This window comes from Crassostrea angulata, chromosome 1, assembly GCF_025612915.1.
Source record: "Crassostrea angulata isolate pt1a10 chromosome 1, ASM2561291v2, whole genome shotgun sequence".
NCBI classification, from domain to species: Eukaryota; Metazoa; Mollusca; class Bivalvia; order Ostreida; family Ostreidae; genus Magallana; species Magallana angulata.
The window spans coordinates 4,885,434-4,901,913 of record NC_069111.1 but is presented as its reverse complement, the minus strand read 5'-3'; the positions used below and the strand labels follow the sequence as shown (position 1 = coordinate 4,901,913).

Sequence of the window (16,480 nt, the reverse complement as noted above, 5' to 3'; positions counted from 1 at the left end):
TATTGGTTAGTTGTTGGTTACCTTGTCAGGTGACATTAAAATATTCATTGCACGGGTTTTAACTGACCGTTGTTAGCGCGGAAAGTTATATAGCCATTCGAAGGTTCTTTTCAGTGCAGATAACTTAATTCCCACCTACCCGATTTGCTGTATATGTTTATCGGAATATTATGTTAAATTATTGTTTCATTTTGTAGAAATGATGATAAAGAGGAAAACAATGCATTTAGATTTGTGTATTTTCATGAATAAGTTAACTGCACTTCAGAGCGCTTCACATCCTAACATACGTGTTTGTGTTTTATTTTATAAATTATTTTTGTTCGTTTGAGTGGAACGAACATAAATTAAAAATATAAGCATTTCACGGTAGAAATTAATTTCATAGTTTTATAGTTCGGTGGAAATTGAATCACTGTTTCTCTGCCTGAGATATCAACCTTCTGATTATTTGTTTGCAAGATATACAGGTCAAAATATGCGTATTCTTTTATAAAATTTTATTTTCGTTTGAATTGTTGGAATAAATATCTAGCTAGAAAATCAAAGTATGTGTTTCTTTTAAAAAATAAATTCCTACAGGTAAATAATTTTTCCTATAGTTCTGACTGACTTTTCCTATAGGACATTTCGCATTTCCTACTGGAATGAAAGAACTTCCAATACGATTTTAAATTCCGATAGGATTTGAACAAAACTCCAATAGGATTTCAAATTCCGATAGGATATCTAAATCTCCTATAGGAACACTACCCGTCTGAATCAAATTCCTGCAGGAAATACTTTTTATTTACACGAAATAAAAGTCCTTCATAATTTTTAGAAAATCTTGTAGGGTTTTCAATATTTCCTGTAGAAAATTTATTTTTCCTATGGGAATTATTATTCTCTTATGGGATATAAATTTTAAAAGGTAAATATCTTACATGTCACACTAAAAACAAAAGTGGTTATATACTCTCTAAACAATGGTCTATCATATGGTATCATATGGATTTCAACGAAACTGCATCTTAAGCGGATGCAAAAATGCCATCTTGGCACTGGCATGATAATCCGGCATAGTGTTTATTCTTTAATCATGCTACAGGATTTTTTTGTTGAAAACCAATTTTCATTTAAAGGTCATTAAGTCTATTGCTGTACCATATTCTGAAAAAGTATAAAATTTTAAATTGAGAGTACGGTCAAATAACATTAAATTTATTAAATTGACAAAGCTACATGAGCACGATCATAGTCTTGTAAACCCCAATTCCTTTTAAGGGTCAGCAGCTCTAGCTGTTTCAGAACCATTCCTGAATGAAAAGGAAAAATTTTATGTGTGACAGTATTGTTTAATATTTTGTAATATGTCCAGGTTTGCTAAACATATCAAAGGTCGACTTATTCAAATTTTATTTCATTCTGTATTATTTCCTTACAAATAACGATTTACATACATTCTTCCTAGACTAGTTGGTAAAAAAATGACAGTTCATATGGATTAAATATTCTGAATAAATAATCAGGCATGAAATACCAATCATTATTAATAGCTAATACAAAGTAAGTTTTGAAATTCCGCTTATCGAATTTTCGACTATCACATGACTCTGTGACGCAGGCGCGATTTTACTTATCGGACGAGTTGTGTTAGCCTTTTTTACACTGCTGACCATGTTTAATTATAAGCTAAGGAAAGGGCCTTGCGCTTTGGAAGAATCTGTTTGGAAGCAAGATGCAGTTTCTCTTCAATGTTCGAGTCCCGGGAATGACTACCATTGTGTCTCAGACGAAAACAACAGATTAGTTGAATTATGTATACAACGTATCTGGGTCGATCCAAGTAAGTGCAGAAAACATATTACCTGCTTAAAAGCGTTATTTTTCTTTTTTTATGATTACTATGCTTGACATTTAACCGATCAATGTCAGATTTAGACGTATTTCTGTGTAAATTTTGTTTGCTTTCTCGCTGGTTTTAAAACTGAGATATTATTAGAAACGAAACCGAAACCTTAAATATTAAATATACTGTTACATGTACACTTGATTTGCGTATTAAAGTCGAACCAGTAATAAAGCAATCGTTATACTTTTGTTGTGAGCACTATAAAATTAACAGTTTTAATGTTTCATGTAGTAGTCGCAAATATTTGATACTGAGAAATGCAGTCGTTTTGTTTTATTTAATATCACATTGAATTAAATCATTTTTACTTATAATCAAATAACTTATCTTGGCCAATTATTATTATATGCTTCCGTGTAGCTATTTAATTTCCTATTTATTTGCTTAAACATGCAAACCTTGTTTGCTCACAGTGTGCGTCATTAATTCTTGTCTCTTTCCTATGTACTGTGGTTTCATTAACACTCAGGGACATAAGTTTCCATATGTGAGGTGAAAATGATAGATTTATGAATGATTCTTTTGTGGCCAATTGTCTTATCAATGCAGTATCATAAGGAATTGCACTTCTATGAACATATTTGATTTCCTGACTTAACAACAATTAAAAAAATATCAACAAGAACCCCATTGGTCCACATCGCTCACCTGAGCAACAATGGCTTGGTATGGGCGTTCAAAGGATATTGTGCCGTATGTCCCCTCGGTAGAATAACAAAAAAATACTGTTAAGTATCCCAATTTTACACTTGTTTTTGCATACACTTATCTTTTACATTGTGCCTTTATGAAATATCATTTTTACCGCAAGAATATCCTATGCAAGATGATATTAAACTAAAGTTTTGGTAGAGGTACGCTGGTAACTTCCAATTCCCTTTATTTTAGTTCTGCCCACCCCCACCCCAACACTTTATAAAGTGATCAAAACATAGGAGCATATACATGTAGTTGCAGATTTGTAGCTCTAGCTACAAAATCAAACTCTATCGTATGCTCTGTTCAGAATATCATGCTCCAGAAACGTCCACGTTTTGTTATTCACTGCCAATACAACGCTGCAAACATGTTCCTTTCTCAAACTCCTTGACAGTTGGCCTCCGACGTCGGATGTCTTAATTAAAGAAAAGGGAGCTTATTTTCTTCTCTTCTTGAAACGCTCAAAATGTTTGCTCATAAACATGAAGTTTTTGAATTTTTCGCAATCTAATGCAGTTCATATGCAGTTGCGTAATTAGTATAAATAATTGTTAAATTTGATCCAATATTTTAAAAAATAAAATACAATGTAGTTTAAATTCATATATATGTGATATAAACTTTCTGAAGAGCAATGATATTCATTTCTGTGTGAACCTTTTATCGGGTCATGAGGTCATGTTTAAGAATTTAATATTATCACAAGAGCTTATGATTTGAAAATTGAATCCTTTATATCATACAAAAATATAGTTACGTTGCTAATTCTGATATGTTTGATTTTGAATTCTTAAATGTAAATATACATATAATCTAATCAATAAAACAATGTTAACATGAATATAACAATGACCCCTTATTAATGAATATGCATTCCAGTGTCTTTATTTCAGATAACACGAATCGATTTTGTAATGAATAGTCCAATACATTTCATCGATGACTATTTTAATAGTTAATCTTACGATTGCTAAAAATTATATTATTATAAGTAATAAAGAACCATTATATCATAAAGCCATTCGGGTTTTATTTAATTTAAGGTGGCTAACTACACCTTTAAATATTTCTTTAATCAGCAGAAAATTACTTGATTTTAATAGATATCATAATGGAAAAAGAGGTATGTAAATCAAATAGGCAAAAATGTGCAATTTTCGATGAAACATTATATTTGGCGTGTACGATATTTGGCGGAAAATAGTTTTTGAACAAGTTGGCGTGGATTTGAATTAGCGTTTTCCTGAATGTGACTATTCTTATACATTTATGCATGGCATTTAGCGATGTACTTGATTTAGCGGAAGTATCGTTCCGCCAAAAGCGCTAAATAGAATACACAGCCAAATGCAGTACGTTTACAGTACATTTTCGAAAATTTGATTCGGTAAACATGAAAAAAAGCTGCAGGCGGATTCGAACTCATGATCTGCGGTTCAGAAGCCCAATACTTCATCCACTGAGCTAAGACGATATACAACCGAATCGAACGATATAAACAGTTTAACAAAATATTTAAATCGCCATTTTGTGACTTAGTGTCTTAAAACGTATAAGTCTAGGTGAAGTGAGGTACCTTAATCACCCACGACGCATTTAATCACATAATAATACTAAATTTTGGACTAAGTTAACCCCACTTTGAAAAAAAATTTCAAAGTGCCTTATGAAGGTACATCAACATTTTTTAGTATCGACGCTCTTAATGCACTTTGAAAAAATATTTTTATATCACAAATTCTGGAACTGAATTTATCATTTTTTGATAGTATGATGATTTGTTAAGACTCGCGAATCTAATTTAACGTATTTGGAACGGGGATCGGGTGGGGGTGGGGGTTAACCAAAAATACAGGTCAAATACCAGTGCATCATTTAATTGATTTCAAGAAGAAGGTTCCCTACCCAATATATGATATTCAGCAACTTTGGGTAAACATTTAAGATCGGAAAAAGAAATATGCTCTGTATAAGTACATGCAGTGTTATTGAAAAAACGAGCTGACAGAACAATAATTTCTTCATTAGTATGTTAAATAATCTCAGTAACCCTCTTTTTGTATTCTAATCAAATAAATCACTCAATAAAATAATATTAACATGAAATTATTATAAACTTAAAAACAAGCATTAGGATGTGGGTAAATTTTCTCGCACTGATCTTCTAAAAGATCATATTGTTTTAGATAAACAGAACTAATGTATCTTTATTTCACATCATATTTGCAATAAGCCAGTTGAAATATATTATACATTGATCTCCATTATCCATATATATAAATCATATTCGTTCGGGCATAGTCCAATAGACTAGATAAGTGGTAAATGCTGCATACTCAAATAAGGAAAATGCATTTGCTAAGCGATGAAGTTTATGTCATATTGGATAACTCAAACCTCCCGAATATTTTTTTTTTGTAAATTGTCGATATTGTCTTATGAGAAAAGAAAACAAATTCTCATCTAGAAACTATTTATCAAGTTAGCTGAGAATGCAATGAGTCCTTTTTTAAAAATAACACTTTTAAAAGCTAAACAAGGTTAAAACAAGCATTTATTGTATATAAAACTATCAACTATTTTCACTAAACCATGAACATTTTTTTTTCAAAGTGCATTACTATCAACGATATTAACGCAATATGAAAATATATATTTTTTTTCAAAGTGCGTTCACTTAGTCCCAAAATTAACGCACTTTGAAAACATTTTTCAAAGTGCGTAATTTTTCAAAGTGCGTTGTAACACCGGTATCCCTGTGTGGCGTGAAGAACTTATTTCAAAGTCCCTCACCAGTATCTAGTGACATCCCATTTAAATGAAATACTGTTTAAGGTAACATAAAACACAAAATTTTCGTTACAGAATTCTCAGGAACAGTTGTTCGTTGGTGCTTGTTGACATTTTAGCACACTCTTTTTAACATGCCATATGATTGCTGGATTTTTTTTAATACAAATCTGACGTCCACACGTTTATCCGTGCAAATGTCCATGACAAATATTTGTCGCGGTTTCCTAAGGAACTAGTCTTTAGACTTTAGACTTGCCACTTATTTATGATAAATATAAATCTTGACATGCAACTTACTTATGTTGACATAGAACTTAGTTATGTTGAGATACAATTTATAAGTTGCATGTCAACATATTTATCTCACATGTAAACATAGCTAAGTTGCATGTCAACATATTTATCTCGCACGTCAACATACGTAAGTTGCATGTTGACATAAATAAGTTGCATGTTGACATAAATAAGTTGCATGTCAGCATATTAATCTTGCATGTTAACAAAAATAAGTTGCATGTCGACATAAAAAGGTAGCATCTAGCATCTTGGATGTCACAGGTGGGCGATATTTTAGATTATTTGAGATTTTGTATAATTCTTATCTGATTGCAATTTTCTTGCATGTCAACATAGTTATGTTGCATGTTGACATAATTTTCTTGCATGTGAACATATTTGAAAAGTAACTTGCATACAAGGGGCAGAGATATGCCACCATACTCTCTCTCTCTCACTCTCTCTCATTCAAGTCACAAGCGGCAATGTCTTAACTCCGCCCAGCTACGATCTGATTGGACAAAGTTCAGTCAAAACATTACGTAAAAACTTTTCTGGAGTTAACCCCTATCAAACACTTCTATGCATTTCGCTATAAGCATTTTTTTTTCATCTGTCACCCCTATTGAATGAAATAGCGAAGTTAAGCATTTCATTACATGCTCAATGCTATAAATAGATTAAACAAACTGAAAGAAGCCATGTTTAAGGAACGAAAAACGCCTTGTTCATTTCATAAAACCGTATAAGAGAAGAATAAAGATTCCTTTAAATGTCAGATTTCCATCAATGTCTATCATTGTATCCAAAACGAAAGGAATAGATCGGGAGAGATATGTATACACTCTGTCTGGGTTCAACCGAGTAAGAATTCAATCATTACCACCTGGTACATTATCAGCCATTTTATATTTATAAACGTGGTTGTACATGTAGGCATAACATTACACCTATTTTTCTAACATAAAAACATTTTTAGTAAATGTCTTTTGTATCTTTTCTTTATTGTATGCATATAGTTTCTTGTAACTTTACGACCGATTGTTCATTACACTAACCAATGTGTAAACGATTTTTTTGTTTTTCACTGATTTTTAAAAAAAGATTATCGAAAACGCGTACGTATGTTAATTGAATACTACTTCTGAACTATCAATGATAAATCAATACATTGTTTGAATAAAAAAGATTACAAGTCGTTGATTACATTAACAATGTAGACGACATGTGTATAAATGATGTTGCAATATATTTACTTCCCGGTAGTCTTGTGATCATCATGTGACTTTGCTCAAGTACAAAATGTGTTTACCTTTGGCGGTTATTTACTCACGTTTCATTAACGTGACTGTTTTATATTTAACTTCCTGGTTTGGTTTTTTAATAGATTACTGCCCTGAATACAACACAGGGGCCAATACCTTGGACACAGTTCCATGCAACGTGTCCATCGGATCGTGTCCAGACGTTTTATTTCTGTCTAATGAAGTCTATAAGTGTAAGAGTCACGGTCATTTCTCATGCTAATCAATTTTTTATGAAATAAAGGAAAAAACAGACAGTCTCTGTCTGACTGAAAACTGAAGTTCGTCACCTTAATATATTCAATGGAAAATCGAACCACGAGATTGCCAATCTCTGTATTTGAGTATGCAGTGGTGTTTTACTGAAATATAAATGCATATGTGTCGTATAATTATATTATTTTGTACTTTTATGCATTTATAACAAGATATAGTCCTTCTTGAAAGAAAGAATGGTTATGGCCTTATGGGAAATAACTATAAATGGCTCATATAATATCTAATTACTTCGAAATTAAATGTTGTTAACTTTAAAGGCGTTTTCATTACTCATTTTAGATCCTGCGTGTTTGAATAAAACGTTTACAGTGATGAAAAGTGAGGACTACTCTCTTTAAAAATATTATAATCATTAAATATCATATTTATATTATTAATGCTGTCTAAAAAAGGGAATCTTTTTTGTAAGAGGAATAGTAGTATTCAAATATGCTTTTGTTTATGACGGATATACATTAAAACTAAATAAATGTATTACATTCTTGATTTTAAAAATATATATTTTATATATTTTTTTGCATATCAAAAATTCTATGCTTAATAAAAAGAAAGAAAAAATTGAAAAAAGCTCTATTTTACAGTCCTTTTTGCAAAAAATGAGCTCCAAAGATAAAAAGTCAATATTGCCCCTTAAGCTTGTAGGGCTCCTTGACTCAAAAAATATATTTCGCAATATTAGAACTTAATTTAATTGAAAATGACAAAAATAACATAAACCTGTTTTACAATCTTACTTTCTCTAATATTATAAAAATTCCATAAAGAACAAATAAATCCAAATGCTGTGCGACATTCTGACCCGTAAGCAAGTAGTTCGCAAGCTTGTGTTTACATTTACGACAAAACATACATAAAAATGCAAAGAAAAAGGGGGTAGGGTCAGTATTCATCCTTCTGAGTTAAGGTGATTTTTTTACCTTAAGTTCGTGCACCTAAAATGCAATTTCAGCTCGACTGGCAATTGTTGCTAGTATTTTTAATGAAGCAAAATTATTTCATCAAATATTGTTCTAATTATGCACAATAATCAGATTGAATTGACAGTTTACGAAAACATTCTGATTTGAAATAAAAGCTTATTGAATATCAAGAACTTTATAAAATTAATTCAGTTTGCCTCGACAAGTACATGATTTCAGTATAAATTTGGCATAATAAAAAGGGGGGGGGGGAGGGGTCAGTAATGTTAAATTTTAGATAGAGGGCACCAAAGGCAAAATTCTAGCAAAACTTTATCTTTAAAAAAATTTCAGACTTTTTCTATAAATTTCCATTTTATGCTAAAAGTCTATCACACTATCAAGATTTAATTTAGTACGTTACTCAGAACATGAATATGTACCAAACTTATCAAATCTTAAGGTGGCATCGGTCATTTGTCGATATAAATGTGAATTAAAGTAAACTATAATTAAACTACTATAACCGGTTTAAAATTTTCAATTTTAAAAATATTATTGAATATCAAAAGAACGTTAAAAAATCTTTAGAAAGGTAAAAATGTTAAAATACAAAGCGGGATTCGAACTCTGTTTTACAGAATCGTAGTAAATCCTCTAACCCACCGCTCTTCGCTGTTAGTTGACAATGATGGGATGAATCTTTTTATAAAATTACACTTGATTTTATTGTTTATTTAGGTAATGTTTGAAGGAGTTGATTTTCGGTCGAAACCTACCGCAAATAAAACTAACAGGACTGTAAACTACACGCCCCGTTTATTGATTAAACATACAATATTTTCTACTCCCCCGTACGTTCTGTTTTCCGAAAATCGACTCCCCCTTATGTTACCGTTAAATCTGAACAGAAAATGCCTTGATTATTTTTTCCCTAAGATTTAATTATTGCATTTACAAGGTTGATCATTTGTTCGACTGTTTCAACTGTTTGTAACCCAATATATGTATATTTTACAAATCATGCATATTTTGACCACCCGATCACCGTGAATTTGAAACCTGTCAAATATGGTTGAAAGGTTTGAGGCTACTAGACGCATAGAGCACTCGGACTATCGCTGTCTTCCGTATATATTTTTTGGAAATACTTGTTATTTAAAATACCTACAAAAGGAGTGACCTAAATTCCTCCCGTCTCCGAAGAGAAGAAAATCGACTCCCCCATACGTTGGAATCGACTCCCCCGCGGTAGAGGTTGTATACGGGGTTATACGTATACGGTGTAACAGCAAATAAAGGACGAAACAGTGAGAAACACCTCATGTTCAGAACATTTAAAAAAGGAACATATAAAATCTTTCCGTTTTACAAAATGTGGACTTCGAGTGAAGTCGCCCATATTACCAAAGAGGACTAATTTGTGAAACTATTTAACCCAAAACTTGAAGTAAATATGGTCTAGATTCAACGATTTAAGTTAAAGCAAACGGACAGATATATACTATTTTGTCATTTTTTGTTGGATTCTAGAATTTCTAGAGAAGATATCTTACCAGTGCCACTGCCATGGATCTTTGTCGGAGTAGGGATATTATTCGTTATTCTTCTTCTCACCGTGAGCTGTGTTGTGCATCAAAGTCGGCGAAAAGGATAGAAATATTTAGGTTCGACATAGATAAGTTAATGGTATTTATAAAGTTGTAGTATTATGTTTCCAATATTTATGTTGATATTTCTGATTCGTACATCAAATTAAACACCGTTATGTCTCTGCCTGATGCTATCTCTCAATATTATATTATTATTTTTTGTTGCTGTTCATAACTTTTTAAAGTTTTTGTATAATTTGAATTTGATGATTTCAAGAAATGGTCTTATGATCATATAATAGGACAAAGGGAAGTTTAGTATCTTTGAGGCATATAATGTAGAAGGTCGTTCTAGGTCGTTTTAAGTACTTTTTGGTGTTCTCAAATAATGCGTGTCGCTTTTTTAAAACTTTAACATGATCATTATGTATAATGAATAACAACCTGCGATTAAATCTTATCTGCAAATAGAATAAAAGACGTAAACTTGCAAGCTCATTGTAATAGTAATTGAAGTACATGTAAATGACAATTATACAATGCCAAAACTAATACGACGCACATTATCTTGTGAGATTTTCAAGATCACCAGGGGTCAAATCATTCACATAAGCAAAAAAAAAACAAACTGACATAACTCTCACGAAAGCAGTTTTACGAATTTTATTACAATATTCCAAAACACTGGTCTAAATGCAATAAATCAATTTTTTATAATAACTTTTATCAATGTCTTTAAGGATGTCTAATCAATTTATACCAAAAATATTCAATGATACCTTAAAGCAGTTATTGCCCCTAAAAGTTTCTTAATTTTATTAAAAACACTTCTATATGAACTAACGCAGAGAAAAAATTTTAAACATAGAAAATAATGAGATGGAAAGACCTCTGATTGTTCGAAAACAATTAATTAGTGTACTAGTTATTTTGTAAGTTTGTATTTTGCGTTTTCTTTTTTAAATCTTATCACAGGAGTTGCCACAAACGAAAATCATTTTGTAATTGAGGCCCATTGAGGGGTTATTTAACATATTTATGTCTTTTCATGTTAAAATTACCTAAAATTGGTAAACAATTTATAATTCATCAAGGAAATGATAATGTGTTCCATTTAGAAAGTCCCCTATACCTCTTAATCCATGATGACCTTAGTCGAGCGATGATGTTGTAGTTCTCAGCACATGTCAATTATTGTCAATCAAAATCCACATGGTACAAACAAATGATACAAGATCAATCCCATTTGTACTAGCTGCAGGTCTGTAGCTCCCGGTCTGAAAAAAAATCGGATGCACAACCTGGGAGCTAGAGTGCCACCCATTGAAAAAAAATCTGTATTTATTACACACAAAAACACGTGCTAGTTTTGGACTGATTAACCTTATTTAACCGCAAATTCTGTGAAAATAAATAACACTATTAAATTCTTCATGCAATTTACTGCTATTATCGTCTCTTAACTTGCTTTAGATAGGCTTTTAACACCATCAATAGCCCCGTAAAATGAAGTGGTGCAGCTTGTTTATATGTAAAAATGGCGACTCTCTATTTTCATGTAAATTTAACATAATTGATTTTTCAAAGTAAAGAGACGATATCAGTAGTGAATTGCATAAAGAATTTGATGGTACTTATTGTTTTCACAGAATTTGGGTATAAATGAAGTTAATCAGTCCAAAACTAGCGCACGGGTTACATAATTTTTTCAATGGGTGTCACTCTTGCTCACAGGTCTTCCATCCCAATTTTTTCAGACTAGGAACTACAGACCTGCAGCTAAGTTTGTACGACCCTTTAATTCCCGGAAGCTCTTTATTACATTTATTAGGTACTATATAAAAGATATTTTTATGTACTTTTTATGTACTTCAACTTTCACAATCAACGTTATTAATTTTGATGTATTCTAACGATACAGTGGGTAAATCAGAATAAAAACACATATGTTTTTCAGCAATACTATCTCTTTCATATTTTATATTTGGTGTGTGTAAACCGGAAATATAAAAACAGGAAGTTCAAAAACGGACATACGGGAGAACTAAACAATTGCTACAAAATTAAAGATTACATTTCTTTCCTCCGTTTTCAAACATTGCTGACCACGCTTTGTCGAAAATGATAATAAAAATAAATCAGAACGAAAACAATAAGTTTTTTCGACAGAAAGTCGAAAACCCCTTATTACAAACGCAGCTGAAGGCACGCTTTAGTTTTAACCTGAATTTGGTCATAATTATCTTTTTTTTTTCAAAGACATGAGTGATTACATTAATTGAAAATGATATGTCTCATTTTATTATGTTTTAGGACAACTAGAGAAGGGAGAGGAAGAAAGACGTTTGATTGATAGTATGTATAATTCTCAATACTTTATATTTTTAATATCTTGTATTATAATTTATAATCTAATAAATAATTTTTTTCTTGACTTATTAGATTTCAACTTAGAGAAACCTTTCTATAAAACATCAGCCTTTCACAAAGGAGTGAAATTTATAAACAATGGTGGTAAAATACTCTGTTTGATAGGCCGATGGGGATCTGGAAAAAGGTCCACAGCTAAACAAGTTTACGTGGCTGTCAAGAATTCATCACCAATAATGGTCAGCGACCCTGTTACATTTGACGTTACAGAACATCATGAACCAATTATCGTGGACATGACACTTTTTATAGAAACACCAGAGTCAGAAAAGAAAAACCTAGCAGAGAAAATGCACATGTTATTTGAAAATATGTCATCTTCAAACAAATATACAAACGCTTTCATAATCTTTCTATTTGATGAAGATCGAGAAAATACAAATGTATTGGTAAATTCGTCAGATTCATTGGAAAGGAAACAAAATTCATAGATCTATCAGAGAGTTCTACAAAAGGAGATCGGACACAGATCCTATATTCACAATTTGAAACTTTCTGTCTGCATAAAAACTTCAGTGAAGTTGAGAAACTGGCAGTTGGAAAAGGCAAGTTGAACAGCTAGCATTAAAAGGCAAGGACCATTCATTAGGATACGCAGAAATGTGTGCTCTGTTTTGTAGATGTAATTATTTCCAAACGGTTTGTCCAATATTATTTCGAAATAGTCCTTTAAAATATTTAAAGTCATATTTAGAAATTATGCACAATTCTGATAAAGAAAAGTTTCTAATATTGGTGTACATGAGTCTAAATAAAGTGGTGATTAGTGTCGACAACCAAACCGCAATGTTACCTGAAATACTGGAGTCGTGCAAATGTGATTCTAGTAAAAAAGAAATCAGCAGCAGAACTGAACAAAATAACATTACTGAAACTGAAGCCAAAGAAAAGACAAGTCAAAAAAGACAAGGAATATTCTAAGAAAAAAAGATTAAGAGAATTACATGAGTAAAGAGTATATAACTTCCATAATACCGGGGGAGTTTGTAAACGAAGAAGCAGATGCATCTGTTTACAGATTACAACATGACGTCATAAAGAGAATGACTTTTATCGTGTTTGGAACCTATCACTTTGATAAACTGCTTGAATTGTCCAAGCCTGAAGAGTTAAAGTCATGGGTTAAAGGAAAAAGCTTCTTCTCGGATGTTGCACAAGGCGAAAGAACACCTGTTTTATAAATCGACAAAGAAAAAAGGGTACAATACGAAGAAATAATAAAATTATTATAAAATAATTCTGTATATGTAAAAAGAAGTTTGAAACTAAGAATAATCATTTCGAAAAGGATTAGGTGAATGTGAAATAAAAAAAAAATTGAGTAATAAAAGTAAATGACTACTGTGTTTTTGAACATAACATTTTGATAAGTACATGTAGTAACTGCTAACAAAGAACTGCAGATATGAATTGAAGAGAAAAATACCTCGCGATATTTATTTATGAACAAATTATTTTATATCATTTCTATCTATGATGTATTATGTATTTTTCTCCCAAAACTTCATGCACATTCTGTCAGTTTCTGTAGATTATTATTGTCTGTAAATACGTTTACAGTACTATGATGTGAACTGTTCGTAAACTATTTGTGCTACCCTACATAACAAACGGACGTTAGTACTATGCAGCTACTAATAAACACTAAATGACGATATCAAAACATCAGAAAGCATAGAATATAAAATATGTAAATAGTAATTATTGAGTTTTGGTCCATCTAATGAGTTATTTATTCTTGTCAATGATGCAATTTCACTTTCCCATGAACCAAACGAAAACAAAGTCTAGTTAATTAAATTATAAATCAGCAATGCGCACCTTAATATGTACAAAGGTATGCAGCCGATGGATAGTCAAAACCTTAATAATCAAACCTGACTGGCTCTCCAAAAACATGGATTTTTTGAACATGAGAAGAAATCTATTTATAATTATGGTTAAATAACTTTATAGTAGCCCCCCCTCCCAATCAAGAATAGAGAGAATATTATTATAGCCAGTTTTCCGGGGGGGGGGCTACAGTGAGGAAAAGTTACGACCTATTTTGTGCAGAGCTGATCTGAGAAACTATTAGAGATATGAATACGAAATTTTCAGGATAGGTAGTCTATAGTTTGAAGTTGTGCACTATTATATTGTTTTACGCCAGTGGCGTTATTTCTTTGAGCTCGCCTAGGCATGAAAATTGGGTGCGAATTTTCATTCAAAATTTTCATACGTTTTGATCTGTATCTTTTTATCAATTGATATTTTGTTAAATAATATAAAACAAAAGTGGTAGAAAATCAAAAGTGCTTTCCAATAAAATCAAGAAAAATGGGCTGGCCCCTTTAATTAGGGACCTAGAGACTCGTAAAGTCTATTACGAATAACTTGAAAACGATAAATATTTTGTTATGATTTAAGAATCAAAGTTGTTAAACGCTACATTATTGGTGTGAAAAAGTCATAGTCAGGCCAATGTTTGACGTAATTAGGGATTTTTATTCATTATCTAAAAATTGGAGGGGGGGGGGGGGGGGAGTGTTAATTTTGAAATTGTATCGATATTTCGTGGTATCATTTAAAATAAAATAAAAAATCTGACGGAAGACCTACTCGTTACTCGTAACGAGGTCGTATCTAGTTATTTCTTTTTTTTCCAAAGTTTGTGCACGAGATTTCTCGAAGTCTATTCCACCGATTTCGACCATTTTTTCACAGAAGTTTGGGGGTATTCTAAACTTGATCTCTTTTTGTTATTTTTTTGTAATCACTTCCGGTACCGAATTATCGGCCATTTTGTAATTTTTGACGAACCATTTTGTGCAGCTATAAAGTCGGAAACCATTAGAGATATGACTATGAAATTTTCAGAATATGTAGACTATTGTTTGAAGTTTTGCAGCGAAATCTTATAGGTTTTTTATTACATTGCTGACGTCACTTCCATTTTTGAGATATTGACGTTTTAGCGATTTTTAGAGGGATGGCTTGCTACTCTAACTTCTCCTAAACCATAAAAGATATTGAGTTCAAACTTTCAGAGATAGTGGACAAAAAGATTGTAGATTTGCAATTTTATTTTCATTTTGATCTGGCTTGAAAGGCGCCGAAGCTCGTCTGGACTCGAAAATTTAGTTTAAAAAAATTCTGAAAAATATATTGTTAAAACATGTAATGTAAAAAAGGTTTATATTTACAGGACCTTTCATTTGATATTAAGAAATGTTATAGAAGCAAATATGTTTATCTTACAATTATTTATCCAAGTAATGTAATGATTTTATCATGTGTTACGTAATTAGGGGTTTTTAGGGGCCAAAAGTCCAAAATTTTGATCACTCATATTTCAGAAAGGAAAAATATTTTGGAATGCAGAAAAGAAGAAAAGTTGTTAAAAATAATATTTTTAACAAATATGCAACCTTCAAAATTTCGTCAAACATCCCCTAAAAGGAGATAAGGGATCGGCCCCTAAAACCTTCTCACTCATATATCTCCAGAACAGTAACGAATTTCTAAACACTTGTTGAACAAAATGTGTTCAGAATTAAATGACCTTTAATTTGATATAAAAAAAAGGGGGCTGGCCCCTTAAATAAGGAATCCAAATGGCTATAAATTCTTGTATCTATATATTTTTACAAAGGGATGTTTTGTGAAAGATTATAGAAACAAATATGTTTATCTTACAGTTATGTATCCAAGCATTGTAATGAATTTATCATGTGTTATGTAATAAAGGTTTTTTTAGTGACCAAAAGTCCAAAATTTTGATCACCCATATCTCAGAAAGGAAATATATTTTGAAATGCAGTAAAGAAGAAAAGTTGTTCAGAATGATATTCTTAACGATATGCAACTTTCAAAATTTTGTTAAACGGCCTCTATAAGGATATAGGGGATCGGCCCCTAAAACCTTCTTTCTCATTTCTTCCGTTCTCTCTAGAACGGCAACGAATTGCTAAACATTTGTTGACAAAATGTGTTTAAGATTAAATGTCATTTTATTTGATATCAAGAAAGAGGGGCTGGTCCCTTCAATTATGGGATGAAAGGGCTCTAAAGTCTTTTATCTGTAGTCGTTTACTGTGAGATATTTTGTGAATTGTTATAGAGGCAAATATGTTTATCTCACAGTTATGTATCCAAGCAACCTTCAAATTTCTTCAAACGGCCCATAAAGAAGATAAGGGATCAGCCCCTAAAACCTTCTTTCTCATATATCTTAAGAACGGTAACAAATTTCTAAACACTTGTTGACAAAGTGTGTTCAGAATTGAATGTCCTTTCATTGAATATCAAGAAAAGGGGATTGGTCCCTTAAAT

The 16,480-nt window shown here is 31.6% G+C and overlaps 1 pseudogene; it reads left to right on the top strand.

Annotated features, from left to right (window-relative positions):
- Positions 1-12,174: 12,174 nt before the first annotated feature.
- LOC128176548 (uncharacterized) lies at positions 12,175-13,347 on the top strand (annotated as a pseudogene).
- Positions 13,348-16,480: the final 3,133 nt, after the last annotated feature.